The sequence below is a fragment of the Monodon monoceros genome, unplaced genomic scaffold (assembly GCF_005190385.1).
Source record: "Monodon monoceros isolate NGI ecotype Baffin Bay Population unplaced genomic scaffold, NGI_Narwhal_1 Super_Scaffold_14, whole genome shotgun sequence".
In the NCBI taxonomy this organism is placed as follows: domain Eukaryota; kingdom Metazoa; phylum Chordata; class Mammalia; order Artiodactyla; family Monodontidae; genus Monodon; species Monodon monoceros.
Genome location: NW_021703770.1, coordinates 41,518,771 through 41,531,736, shown reverse-complemented (window position 1 = coordinate 41,531,736; position 12,966 = coordinate 41,518,771). Strand labels below are relative to the sequence as shown.

Genomic DNA, 12,966 nt, shown 5'->3' with positions numbered 1-12,966 from the left:
GAACCTAGGGGCAGGGCAGGAATAAAGATGTAGATGTAGAGAATGGACTTGAGGACACGGGGAGGGAGAAGGGTAAGCTGGGACGAAGTGAGAGAGTAGCATTGACATATATATACTACCAAATGTAAAATAGATAGCTAGTGGGAAGCAGCTGCATAGTGCAGGGAGATCAGCTCGGTGCTTTGTGACCACTTAGTTGGATGGGATAGGGAGGTTGGGAGGGAGCCTCAAGCGGGAGGACATATGGAGATATATGTATACGTATAGGTGATTCACTTTTTTATACAGCAGAAACTAACACAACATTGTAAAACAATTATACTCCAATAAAGATGTTTTTAAAAAACCTTTCTCTTATTTCTACAATACAATAATGTCATATTTTATAGAATTTAAGACTCCATAAACTGTAAGAAACACAAATGTTTTATACACATTAAAATGGAAGACCAATGCCAATTAAACTATGGCACAAAGCTTCTTGTCACTTAATATTGTGTTCTATATTTTAAAAAAGAGATTTTTGTGACTTACTTGGACATAGATATTTAGCACCATATTCCTACATAGAAAGCAAAATATAAGCAAAATAAATTCATTATTGCTTTGGTAAATGTTGTCATTTGACAGGCAGTCCTTTAACACATATATCAGTAGAAAACATAAGGTAGCTTCTACTTTTGGGGATCTTCCTTTCTAAGATCCCATAAAGCATGTGGTCATTGCCTTATAAGAAAGTGTGAAACTGGCTATTCCTCTGGCGATGGATATTACTTCACTGTATCACATTTATGCTTCATTACTCTGTTTCTGTGTCTTTCTATTAAATAAATTTCTATTTCAATGTCAAATGATAATGTAATATTTTAATATTTGTATAGCATTTAAACTCAACACATGTAGCCGACTCAATTGAAATAACAATAAGACTAGCAGTAACCAATTTACACATAAGCAGACAACAACTACTACATCATGATTGTCCTCTTACCATCAGCTGTAAGGCACATACTGGTTTTTTAAAATGCTGAAATGTGAAAACATGTGGCTCTTAGAATTGAAGAATCCAATGACAGTCCCCTATATCTGCATCATGGTGGCTATTAGAATGAACTTGGTAGCCAGATAGACATGAGTACTGACTCAGTCATTTAACTGCTGTGTGATTGATACTGGGCAAGTTACTTAACCTCTGTAAGCCTTAGGTCATTTAAAAATAAGTATTATAGTAGTATCTACTGTACAGAATGATTATAGGGATGTAACAATGTAATTTCTAGACAAACTGCTCATTAAATATTAGATATTATGATTTTTATTAGAAGCATTATCTGTTTAGGTCTTCACAACCACCTGTGAGGTAGTAGAAAGACAATATTATCCCCATTTGCCGCTGAGAAGAACAAGGATCAAAGATATTTGATCCGTGCAAGATCATAAAGTCAGTAAGTGACTGGCCCCTTCCATATATATTCTCCCTAGATTGAAACTGATAAATATACATATATTTCCCATTCTCATTTTAAAAATATTGAATTAACTTAAAGAAAATAAAAATGATCTGAGAATTGTGAATATTTTTTGTTCTCCAGCAGCCCACTCCTCTTTATTCTAAAAACAATACCCCTTCCCAACTTTCAATCCATGTGCTTTGAATCCAACCTCAATTCCTGGGTCCAGGGATGGAACATGAGGCCCAAGTTCAGCTAATCAGAACTTCGAATTCCCCTGGCTACAAAGATTGATCCAAGAATAGGCACTTAACTCAAGCCAAGTTAGTCAGAATAAATCAGAGCTAATCTCAGGACTTTTACTTGAATAACCAGAAAGAGATATTTCAACAGAAAGGGCATTTCCCCCTTTGGTTTGGCTTTGACTTGAGGAGATGTGAGGCTGGCGCAGCTGCTACCATCTTGTGACCACACTGATCCTGAAAATAGAGCCAAAACATGGCCAATCTGGGCAACAGATAGAAACCAGCTACTAAATCCAATAAGTGGGTTTCTGAATCCAGCCATGTTTGAATTTACCCTATTTTTTACTTCTCAGTTATTTGAGACAACAAATTCCCTTTCTCTGCACAAATTATAGCTTTCACCTCCTGAGCAAGGGACTCGAGGTAGGGCAGTATAAGCCTAAAAGAGCTATGTGTTTAACAAGCACCAAGACTGCCATATCCAATACATAATTATCTTTCTTCTGAAAAAAGCAAAATTGGCCAAATGGTAATGATTAAACACAACTGATCAGCAGTGTACACAATTCCCAGAACATGAAACAAATATTTACTGTGTCAATTTCCGTATCACTGGCCAAGCATCCTAAGGGCTTTCTATATTAATTTATAGTAGGCAACACTATGGAAAGAGTTGGTTTAGATAAATTTAAATATCTTATGGTGTCAGTGACACACACATAGAATTGTTTATTTCACTATATCTAAGTCCACTCTGCTTGGTATCATCATGCATTTGGAAATGGTTGACACTACGCAATTAAATTTTCTGTCTTTTAATCCTCTAAAATCTGACTAGTTAGAAACGCAAATATAATTAACACAACTAGCTAGTTACAATAATTTATTCAGACTTATAAAATTTAAATATGGTACAGAGTAAAATCTAGGCTCTTCAAAACAGCACTAGCACTAATATTTGAATATAAAAAGGGAAAAGAGGAAAATGGCAAATTTAAAACCTTGTTTACTAGGTAAATAGTTAAGTTTCTTTGCTAAAATGTAAAATAATATTTATTGAGAAATTTAGTGTATCTAAGGTTCTTCCAGGAGAAATTAACAACTGCTGGGACATTTGTAAACTTACAGAGAAATCTATATATTCCCCGCATCCTAGGATTCCCCTCTTATTTTCACCAGTAAGGGAACTACAGTACTATTTTGATTTTCTCATTCTTTCAACATGCTGACTTAAGGTGTTGCTTTAACATAACGTTTTTAAACCATCTACTCCTACTACTAATCCACATGTTTTGTAAAAATGTTTGTACACAGAATGGGATTCCAAAGAGAAACAGATTGTAACTTAACACCACACACGGAGTTCAGTTGGATTTTATATATAATTCTATACAGTATAAATAATAAATCTGCAAAAGCACATGTGTTCAATAAGTATGAATATTAGCATACACATACACTTCAATTTCAAATGTTATTCCTCTTTCTCTTTCATTACAGGTCAAAAATCCAGAGGGAGGTAGGAAGGAGGAGGTGGGGAACCCCTCTCAATTTATCACCTCAATAAATGACCCACACATACCTTTTCCTTGAAACAGTAATTACTACTATCTTCCCTTGATATGGCAGGTGAAGGGTTAAACTAAAGAAGTCTTGTAGTTTGCCATGATTGAAATGAAGGTCTGCTGTCCTCCTTCAGCCCTCATGAAGTTTTCTGCTTCTCTTTCCTATTCTACCCTTGCTGTGAGGTGTGGTGTCCTGTCGGTTACCTACGAACATTCAACTTCATAGGATGAAATAAGAAATGAGTTAACGTAGTAGCTGTGATCTGATCTTTATTTCACTAGATGAGTTTTTCAAACTTTTGAAAACTCAGTAAGAGTATATTTCCCATCACAACTCAGGACACACCAATATTTATGTTTATACATGTGTATGTCTGACTGAAGCAAGAATTTCAACCAGTGTTGACCCTTACTATGTGTAGTGCACTCTGATACCCTTTATTTTATTTTATTCTAGTCTTTGTATTTTTTTCAAATGCTATTTAAGAACCACTAAGTTGATTCCATGATCCTTCAAGTCTTGACCTAAAGGGTTGGAAAACACTGTCTCAAGAAATGAAAGCAGCTTAAGCTAGAAAGAGCTTGAGTCTTGAAATAGGTTTAAAATCTGACTTTGCTATTGACGGCCATGTGACCTTTGGCAAGATCCTTAGCTCATATGCTCAGTTTCCTCAACCACAGAATGGAGGTAATATTCCTACTTTGCAGGATGATTGTGAGGATCATTGAGTTGACATGTGAAAATCCAAGCCCATTCTCTGATATATGGTAGAATGAAAATAAATATTAGTTCATGGATCATCCCTTAAATCTCAAAAAACCTAAGAGGGCGCAAGCTCTCTGTAGAAACACTGCTTTTCAAACCCTTTTAAACCTTCTCCCTCTCCTTCCTTCTCAGTCTTTTTCACAAACTCATAGACAAAACACTTGTTTAAATTCTCTAGTCTGTTAGGGGCCAAGTGAGCCACGGCCACGGCCACGGCCACATCGGCATACACCGGAAGCAATCAGAAGTCCAGGGTAATGCTGGTGGCATGCGTCGCCACAGGATCACCTTTTACAAATACCACCCAGGCTACTTGAGAAAGTCGGTATGAGGCATTACCACTTAAAGAGGAACCAGAATTTCTGCCCAACTGTCAACCTTGATAAATTATGGACCTTGGTCAGTGAGCAGACTTGGGTAAATGCTGCGAAGAACAAGACTGGAGCTGCTCCTATCATTTATATGGTGCTATTGGGCTACTACAAAGTTCTGGGGAAGGGGAAGCTCCCAAAGCAGCCTGTCATCGTGAAGGCCAAATTCTTCAGCAGAAGAGCTGAGGAGAAGATTAAGGATGTGGGTGGGGCTTGTGTCCTGTGAGCTTGAAGCCACATGGTGGAAGATTCATTAAATGTTAACAAGTGCTTTTCAAAAAATATAAATCAATAAATCAATAAATTCACTAGTCTAAAGAATAAGAAATTACTAAATAAGGAACGTTTAATATCTCAAACTTTTCCACCAATTTCTGTGCAGACCTAATAAACAATTCTTTGGAATATTGGGTCAAAACCAGTATAAACTTCAAAATTCTTGGAGTGATGCTTGTCCATTATGATCTGGCTCTGTTTTCATCTGCAACATTATATCAAATTATTGCTACTTCCCTCAGCTTCCAAAGAATACCTGATTCAGTCCCGTTAGTTCCTGCCTTGTCATGTTCTGTTACACCTTTGTATTTTGTAAATGTTTCCTTTGTGCTGGCCTCATCATCTCATCCCAGCTTTCTGTTTTGACACTGAACTGCCTATGTAATCTTGGGCAAATTACTAATTCAGTATTTCTAAACATACTTTCCTCTTCTGTAATATAAGAATAATAATATTTACCACATGAAGATTCTTGAAAGGATATAATGACATCAGGGTTGTAAATTGCCTGACATATAATAAGCACTCAATGAATGATGATTGTTAATATTTTTATTATGTTTATCAGTCAAAGCTGAGTTAAAGTAGCATCTATTCTAGCAAATCTTTGCTGACACTCTTGTTCTAGATTACATGCCTTACTTCTGGACTCTCTTCACACTCTGTGCAAACGTCTTATTGCATCATGTTCTAAGTGTTTGTTTTCTTGCTGCCTCCTCTACAAGACTAGAAAAACTCTTAAAGGACAAGGACATGTCCTTTACCTTCAAATCTAGAGCATCTAGTAGGGTGCCTGGAACATTATAAGGCTTTTAATATGTTTGTTTGCTTAACTTGTTTTATGGATGACTAAAATACAAAAGTACATAATTACCACCTCTACCATACCTTTTAGAACTGGAGAACTATAAGAAAAGAACGGGTGGTCACTGGAAGAAATACTACTCAAAATAAAAATGCTGTTCTATAATTTTAAAGACAAAGTAATGCTAAGGAATTATTTCTTCATTTTTAGCTTCCTTGGATTGCTTTAGAAGCCTGAAAAGTAAGAGTTCCTTTTTACAGTGACTCCAGTAGTTATTTTCATTCATTTAACAACAGTTTATTGTGTAACAGCAGGGTACACTACTCTATGTGTTGGGGATATAGCAATGAAAAAAATAAAAGTCCACACCATAGAGGAATTTACATCCCAATGGAAAAAAGAGCCAAATAACTTAAATAAATATATTATATAAAATATAATATATAATAGGTAGCAATAGATGCTATAGAAAAAATAAAGCACAATAAGGAAATGGACGGGATTTCCTGTTTTAGTAAACCTGAATCTGTTATGAGACAATATTTGAGGAAAAACCTGAATGAAGCAAAGAAATAAACAATGTGTTTAGGTCTCTGTAACACTTCTACACTTAATTCTAAAATTTTCCAGGATTGAAGTTGATAATAAACTAGGAAAGCAACTTTGTCACCCTAAGCAGTTGAAGGGGAGACCACCTCAGATGCTTAAAGTGGCATAACGAGCAGACATTTCAACTCAAGCACTAATTGAATTTCAGCCATGACCTTGCAGGAACACACCGAACTCTATTTAAAATTGCTATAGCAGTGACTCCGTGACTTAAAAGAAGTGTTCATGTGACCTGCAACCCTTTTATGTCACCAACTTCTTTTATCTGTTCAAAAAAGCCTGAACACTGACCCATATCTGCTAGGTTACTTGACTTAGTATTTCATTTATTTGGTCACTAAAATTAGTAAGAGTTCACTCCATCTAACTTTAAATAACTTAAACTTGACCAACTCCTGCATCTTTTTCAATACTGCCTATATCATAAGCCTGCATGGCTTCAATGTTAGTAAAATCATATCATAGACTAACGTTTCTCACTCCTTCGACCAATTGGTTACAACATCCAAGGTTTTTCTATTGACATAAATTTGTTTTTGAAAACAAATCTCAAGCTCATATTAACATAGTCATTTCAAAGTATCTAAATTAACTCTCTTGCTTTTTAAAATGTCTACTGAAACACCATAAGCTGTAAAAACAGTATAATTTCTCTAAGGGATATTTCTAGCCATGTTCAAGTTATATAAACATACTTGCAGTACTATAGGAAATCGAACTTGAATAAGAGAAAGGGACTCTCTAACTTCTTTCTGACAATAGTTGAAATAAACCTGTGTTACCCAGATAGTTAAGTAGCATTGCATACAAGTTAGTAAATAAGGAGGGGGAAAAAACTACATTGGTTGAATTTATGGCTTATTTTGCATATTAGTGAAAATGTCTGATGTATAGGTAAAACAATAATACCCCACCTGCAATGGATACTGCAACTTACATTTCTAAAATTTTGGGGAAGCATGTCTATCAGTATTATAACAGACTTTATAAGAGACTCACATCTTAAAATAGATGTAATTTATTAGTTATTACTGTAGCTAAAAGTTGGATATATATTAGTTATTTCATACAACTTTAGAAATACATGCAAACTCATTTAATTTAACATGCAACAATATTGACTGCAAATATCTCAAATGTATATATGTTCAACCAGAGAGACCCAAAACTCCATGTGCACATAGATGACATAAAATTATTCAGTTAAATTATTTAAAGAAGTTCTCTTCGTTATTCACCAGTCATCTTTCTACTATCTTTTCATCTTCCAAAACCAACAAATCATTTAAGGATATATTTATGTGTTAATGGATTGGGGGGGTGGGCAGGGAGTGATGGTGGCCTAAATTATAAAAATAATTGCCCTAATTCTTCAATTGGTTATGTGTGTGCAACACAGCTTCATTCGAGCTGAAAATTTGTCTAATATTTAAATAATATGCAAGGTCAGTATCATTTTTCTACTATATTTAGTGATTTGTAAGGCTGTTTTATTTGTTAATTGGCTCTCCTGTGAGGTAGTAATAACCAGATCACTATTTCCCAAACTTGTCTTGTCAGAAGAATCACTAGACCACAGTCCAGACCTACTAATTCAGGATTTCCAGAAGTGAGGTCTGAATTTCTAACAAGAAACTGAGACGCTGCTTCTTACCTTTAGGCAAATCTGGGAAAAGCTGAACTAAGTAATTGATGAATTGTAAATAAAGGCTGAGAATCATCATCTTTTACATGTGCAAATAACTTCTTATAGGTCTTTCCTCTGACTCAAAGCCAGGATCAAGAGTAAATATTATGGTTACCAGGTGGGACAGAGAGGGAGGGATAAATTGTGGGATTGGGGTTGACATACACACAGTATTATATATAAAATAGATAACTAAGGACCTACTATAACCTATAACTAATAACTACTCAGTACTCTGTAATGATCCATATGGGAAAAGAATCTCTAGAAAAGAGTGGATATATGTATATGTATAACTGATTATTTTTGCTGTCCAGCAGAAAGTAACACAACGTTGTAAATCAACTATACTCCAATAAAAATTTATTATAAAAAGAGTAAATGTGATAACAAAATGGATTCAAGACTTGAATGTAAGAACTAAGACAATAAAACTAGAAGAAAACATAGGCAGTACACTCTTCGACATCAGTCTTAGAAGTATCTTTCTAGATATGTCTCCTCAGGTGAGGGAAACAAAAACAAAAATAAACAAATGGGATTACATCAAACTAAAAAACTGTGCAGCAAAGGAAACAATCAATAATGCGAAAAGACAACCTATCAAATGGGAGAAGATATTTGCAAATTATATAACTGATAAGGGGTTAACATCCAAAATATATAAAGAACTTATACTATTCAACAACAAACCTAATTTTTTTTTTTTTTTTTTTTTTTTTGCGGTATGCGGTCCTCTCACTGTTGTGGCCTCTCCTGTTGCAGAGCACAGGCTCTGGACATGCAAGCTCAGCGGCCATGGCTCAGGGGCCTAGCCGCTCCGTGGCATGTGGGATCTTCCTGGACCGGGACACGAACCCATGTCCCCTGCATCGGCAGGCAGACTCTCAACCACTGCACCACCAGGGAAGCCCCAACAAACCTAATTTAAAAATGGACAAAGGAGCTGATATTTTTCCAAAGTAGATGTACATATTGTACATGAAAAGATGTTCAACATCACCAGTTATAAAACCACGATGAGATATCACCTCACACCTGTCAGAAAGGCTGTTATCAAAAAGACAAGGAATAACAAGTGTTGGCAAGGATGTGGATAAAAGGGAAGCCTCACAGTATGTTGGTGGGAATGTAAATTGGTGCAGCCCCTGTGGAAGACAGTACGGACATTCTTCATAAAATTAAGAATAGAACTACTATATGATCCAACTATCACACTTCTTGGTATTTATCCAAAGAATACAAAACCTAATCTGCACCCTGTGTTCATTGCACCCACATGTTCATTGCAGCATTATTTACAATAGCCAAGAAATGGAAACAACCCTAAGTGCTCATCAACAGATAAGTGGATAAAGAAGATGTGGTGGAGTACTACTCAGCCATAAAGAAGAATGAAATTTTGCCATTTGCAGCAACATGGATGAACTTGGAGGGTATTATGCAAAGTGAAATAACTCAGAAGGAGAAAAACAAATACCATATTATTTCACTCATATGTGGAATATAAAAAAAATAATAAACAAACAAAAACAAAATAAATGAACAAACCAAACCAAATAAAAACAAACACGTAGATACAGAGAATAGACCAGTGGTTACCAGAGGGGAAAGGGCAGGGGGGAGGGCAAAAACTGGTAAAGGGGGTCAACTGTATGGTGACGAATGGAAACTAAATTTTTGGTGGTGAACACATCATAGGGTATACAGAAGTAGATATAGAATGTCGTCTTCATGAGACATATAATGTTATTTTAAAACCTCAAGAAATTAAATTTTTAAAACAGTAAATGTAATTATCATTGACTTTACAGTGGGGGCAAGAAAAAAATATTATTCCAACAAATGACATCACAGTTCCTAAAAAATTTATCTTTGTTTGGAAGTAATAATATGTTGAGGATTCACTTTGAGTGGTAAAGTTGAGATTAGGAGAGCATGGCAAGAAGACAAAAGAAGCCTTTCCTTTCTGTGAGTCATGAGTCTATCAGAATAAGGCAAGAAAGAGAAATGACATTTTCTTTTAGTAAAGTAATATTGCAATGTTTTATTTACTCTTTGTTCAAAGAGAGAATATCTTTGACCTGGTTAGTATGATGGGGATCTTTTGAACAGGTAAAAAAAAAACCACAATTACTAAATAGAGTAAGAATGTTCCTAAAGCTAGATAAAATGTATATATTTTTCAAAAATATGCATAAAGGCATAGGAGAGCTAACAAGGCAGTGACAACTTGACATCTCAGAGGGGAGAAAAGAACAGAAAAGGGAGTCCAATAATCAGCACCCTTCAAGGGATTTGCTGATTCTCAAGTACAAAATGAGAAGCTGAAAATAATTTCTGGATGTCTCATAAGACTAAGGCATAAAAATGGAGTTCAGGGCGCATTAAGGAAGAGGGTCACCAATGTAAATACCCTAGCTTTTAGCTGAGACCCCTGAAGGTCATACCCTAGAAATAGAGACAAACTAAAAGAAGCTGGGCCCCTGAAATATTGCAAACTGTCTTCAAGTCAGCTCAGTTCCTTGTTTGATTGAGATGATCTTCTTGACTCTTAATTGCCTGACACAAGTAGCATAAATCTTCTGGAGGATGCTAATACATCCAAAGGCTCAAATTGCCTTTACAAATATTCATATACAAGGTTCATCACTAAGTTACAAGGGATACCAGGAGACAAGACCTAATGACCAAACACAAACAAGCAATAAAAATCATACAAACAAAATAGATAGTAGAAATAGACTAACAGGTGATTTAGATATTGAGATATTAGAAGTACCAGACACAAACTCTTAAGATGTATGATTTTATACACAATATATTGATGACAAAATGAAAATTTTCATCAGAAAAGTAAAAATTCTTAAAAAAAAACAAATGCTAATTTCAGAATTGAAAAATACAACTGAAAATAAGAACAAAATAAGTGGAAGTAACAGGAACCAGGAGAGAAAACCATGATCAGTAATTTGAACAGAGGAGTTTAATATAGAGAATGGTTAGCTAGGCATAAATTTATTAACTAAGTAACTAAAAGAGTAGGATAATAACTCTAATATATCATGGAAGTAGCAACTTCAAGGAGTTAATACCACACCTACAACAGAAATAGGGAAACGAAGGGAAGACATTGACATTATTAAAACTTAGAAACTTAGAGGAAGAGTCCTGTGAAGCTGAAACTTGGGCTTCTGAGGAGGAGGTCCTGGCCAGCTGGTGTTGGTGTTTCTGAGTCTGGGACTTAAATCTCTGAGATTCTGTGGCCTCAGAGGGAAGAACAATGAAGGTATCTCTGCTAGCTTCATATGGAAAAACTGCAAACAGTATTCAGCTGATGCAACAGAAAGGCATTTCAAGAAGCATGGAGGTAATGCTCAAAGGATCTGGTAGGAGAAAGAAATCTCATAAGAAACTCACGGGATACAGAGTAAGAAACATGTTCCTTTTTCCTCCTCCAATCTTGCACTCTACCTCTAGTGTTTCCTCTTGTCAGATCCTAACGTAGAACCAGATGACCTAATGTAAATCTTAGTGACAAAGCAGAAATGTGGTTTGCAGAGTCCCAGTTCAGCATCTCAAAGCAGAGTACAGAAGAGTGGGTTTGGAGCTGAGAGGCAATAATGTAATTACTGACACAGTAGATTTAACAGCAGATTAAACTCAGTGAAGAGAGCATTTGTTATTCGGAAAGGGGCAGAAAAAAATATCTAGACTGAAGCTGTAGAGAAAAAAGAGAGAATACAGAAAAGAGAATAAATTAAGAGTTCTACCATATATATAATTGGAGTCCCAGAAAGGGAAGAGAGAGAAGAGAAACTGAAGCAATATTTGAAGGATAATGACAAATGACTTTCCAAAAATTTGACAAAAGATATCAAGGTACAGATTTAAGAAGACTGCTAAACACTGAGAAAAACTCACCTAAGGCTAGTATAGTGAAACAGAAAATCAAAGACAAGAAAAAATGTTTTTTAGCATTCTTAAAGAGGGGAAAAATCAGATTATTTTCTGTGTTCTTTTTCTTTCTAGAACTAATAAGTGATTCTCATTTTAGTTATTGTCACCACTAGTCACTCTGTTACATGTGCCTAAAATGTGCTTTATATTTCCTTTTCACTTATTTCTATACCCAACTTATCAAAAGTCCATTTCTTTATGGCTCCACTGTATATTTCAAATATATTCTTCTTTCTATGTTCATCACTATTACCCTACTCTCAGCTACCATTATCTCTAACTCATAGTACAAGCAGACCTTGGAGATATTGCAGGTTCAGTTCCAGAACACCACAATAAAGTGAATATCACAATAAAGTAAGTCACATGAATTTTTATTGTTTCCCAGTGCATATTAAAGTTATGTTTATACTATACTATAGTCTGTTAAGTGTGAAATAGCATTATGTCTAGAAAAACAATGTACATAACTTAATCAAAAATACTTTATTGCTAAAAAATGCTAACCATCATCTGACAGCACAGGATTGCCACAAACCCTCAATCTGTAAAAAAAAAATGCAATATCTGAGAAGCACAATAAAGTGAATACAATAAAATGAGGTGTGCCTCTACTGAAATAGTTTCCAAACTGTTTTCTCTGCCCTCATTTCACCTCTTTCAATCTATTCTTCACACCATAGCCAGAGAAATCTTTTTTAAGTGCTAATATGATCTTGTCATTTTCCTGATGAATACCTATCAGTGGGCTCTAAGTTCTTTTAGGACAAAAGCCAATGTCTCACCATGGTCTATAAATTCAACCTGACACTTACCTGACCCAACAGTCTCAGGTAGCTCCACTTTTCCCAGCTCTCCATACTCTGGACCTTCTTTTAGATATGCAAACATGAAATGCTTCTTCCCCCTTCAAAGCCTGCATAGAAGGAACGGATAACATAGGAGTTAAGACTATGAGCTATGGAGTCACACTAGATTTGTACACATTACCTGCAAGCTGTAAGTTGCTTAAGGTCTCTATGCCTCAGTTTCTCCATGAGTTAACTGGAGATTGTTAGGGTTAAAATATATATATAGTATATGTGGAGCTTAGCACAGTTCACAGTTTTGGGTACATAATAAGTAATAAGTAATCAGTGTAAGCTCTTAGTTATTCTTTTCCTTATATCTGGAATTCTTGTTGTCCCATCCTTAAACCTTCATCACCAAATTAACACATAGTCATCCTCCA

General features: G+C 35.4%; 1 pseudogene; it reads left to right on the top strand.

Annotated features, from left to right (window-relative positions):
- Positions 1–4,214: 4,214 nt before the first annotated feature.
- LOC114895597 lies at positions 4,215–4,624 on the top strand (annotated as a pseudogene).
- The last annotated feature ends 8,342 nt before the right edge of the window (positions 4,625–12,966 follow it).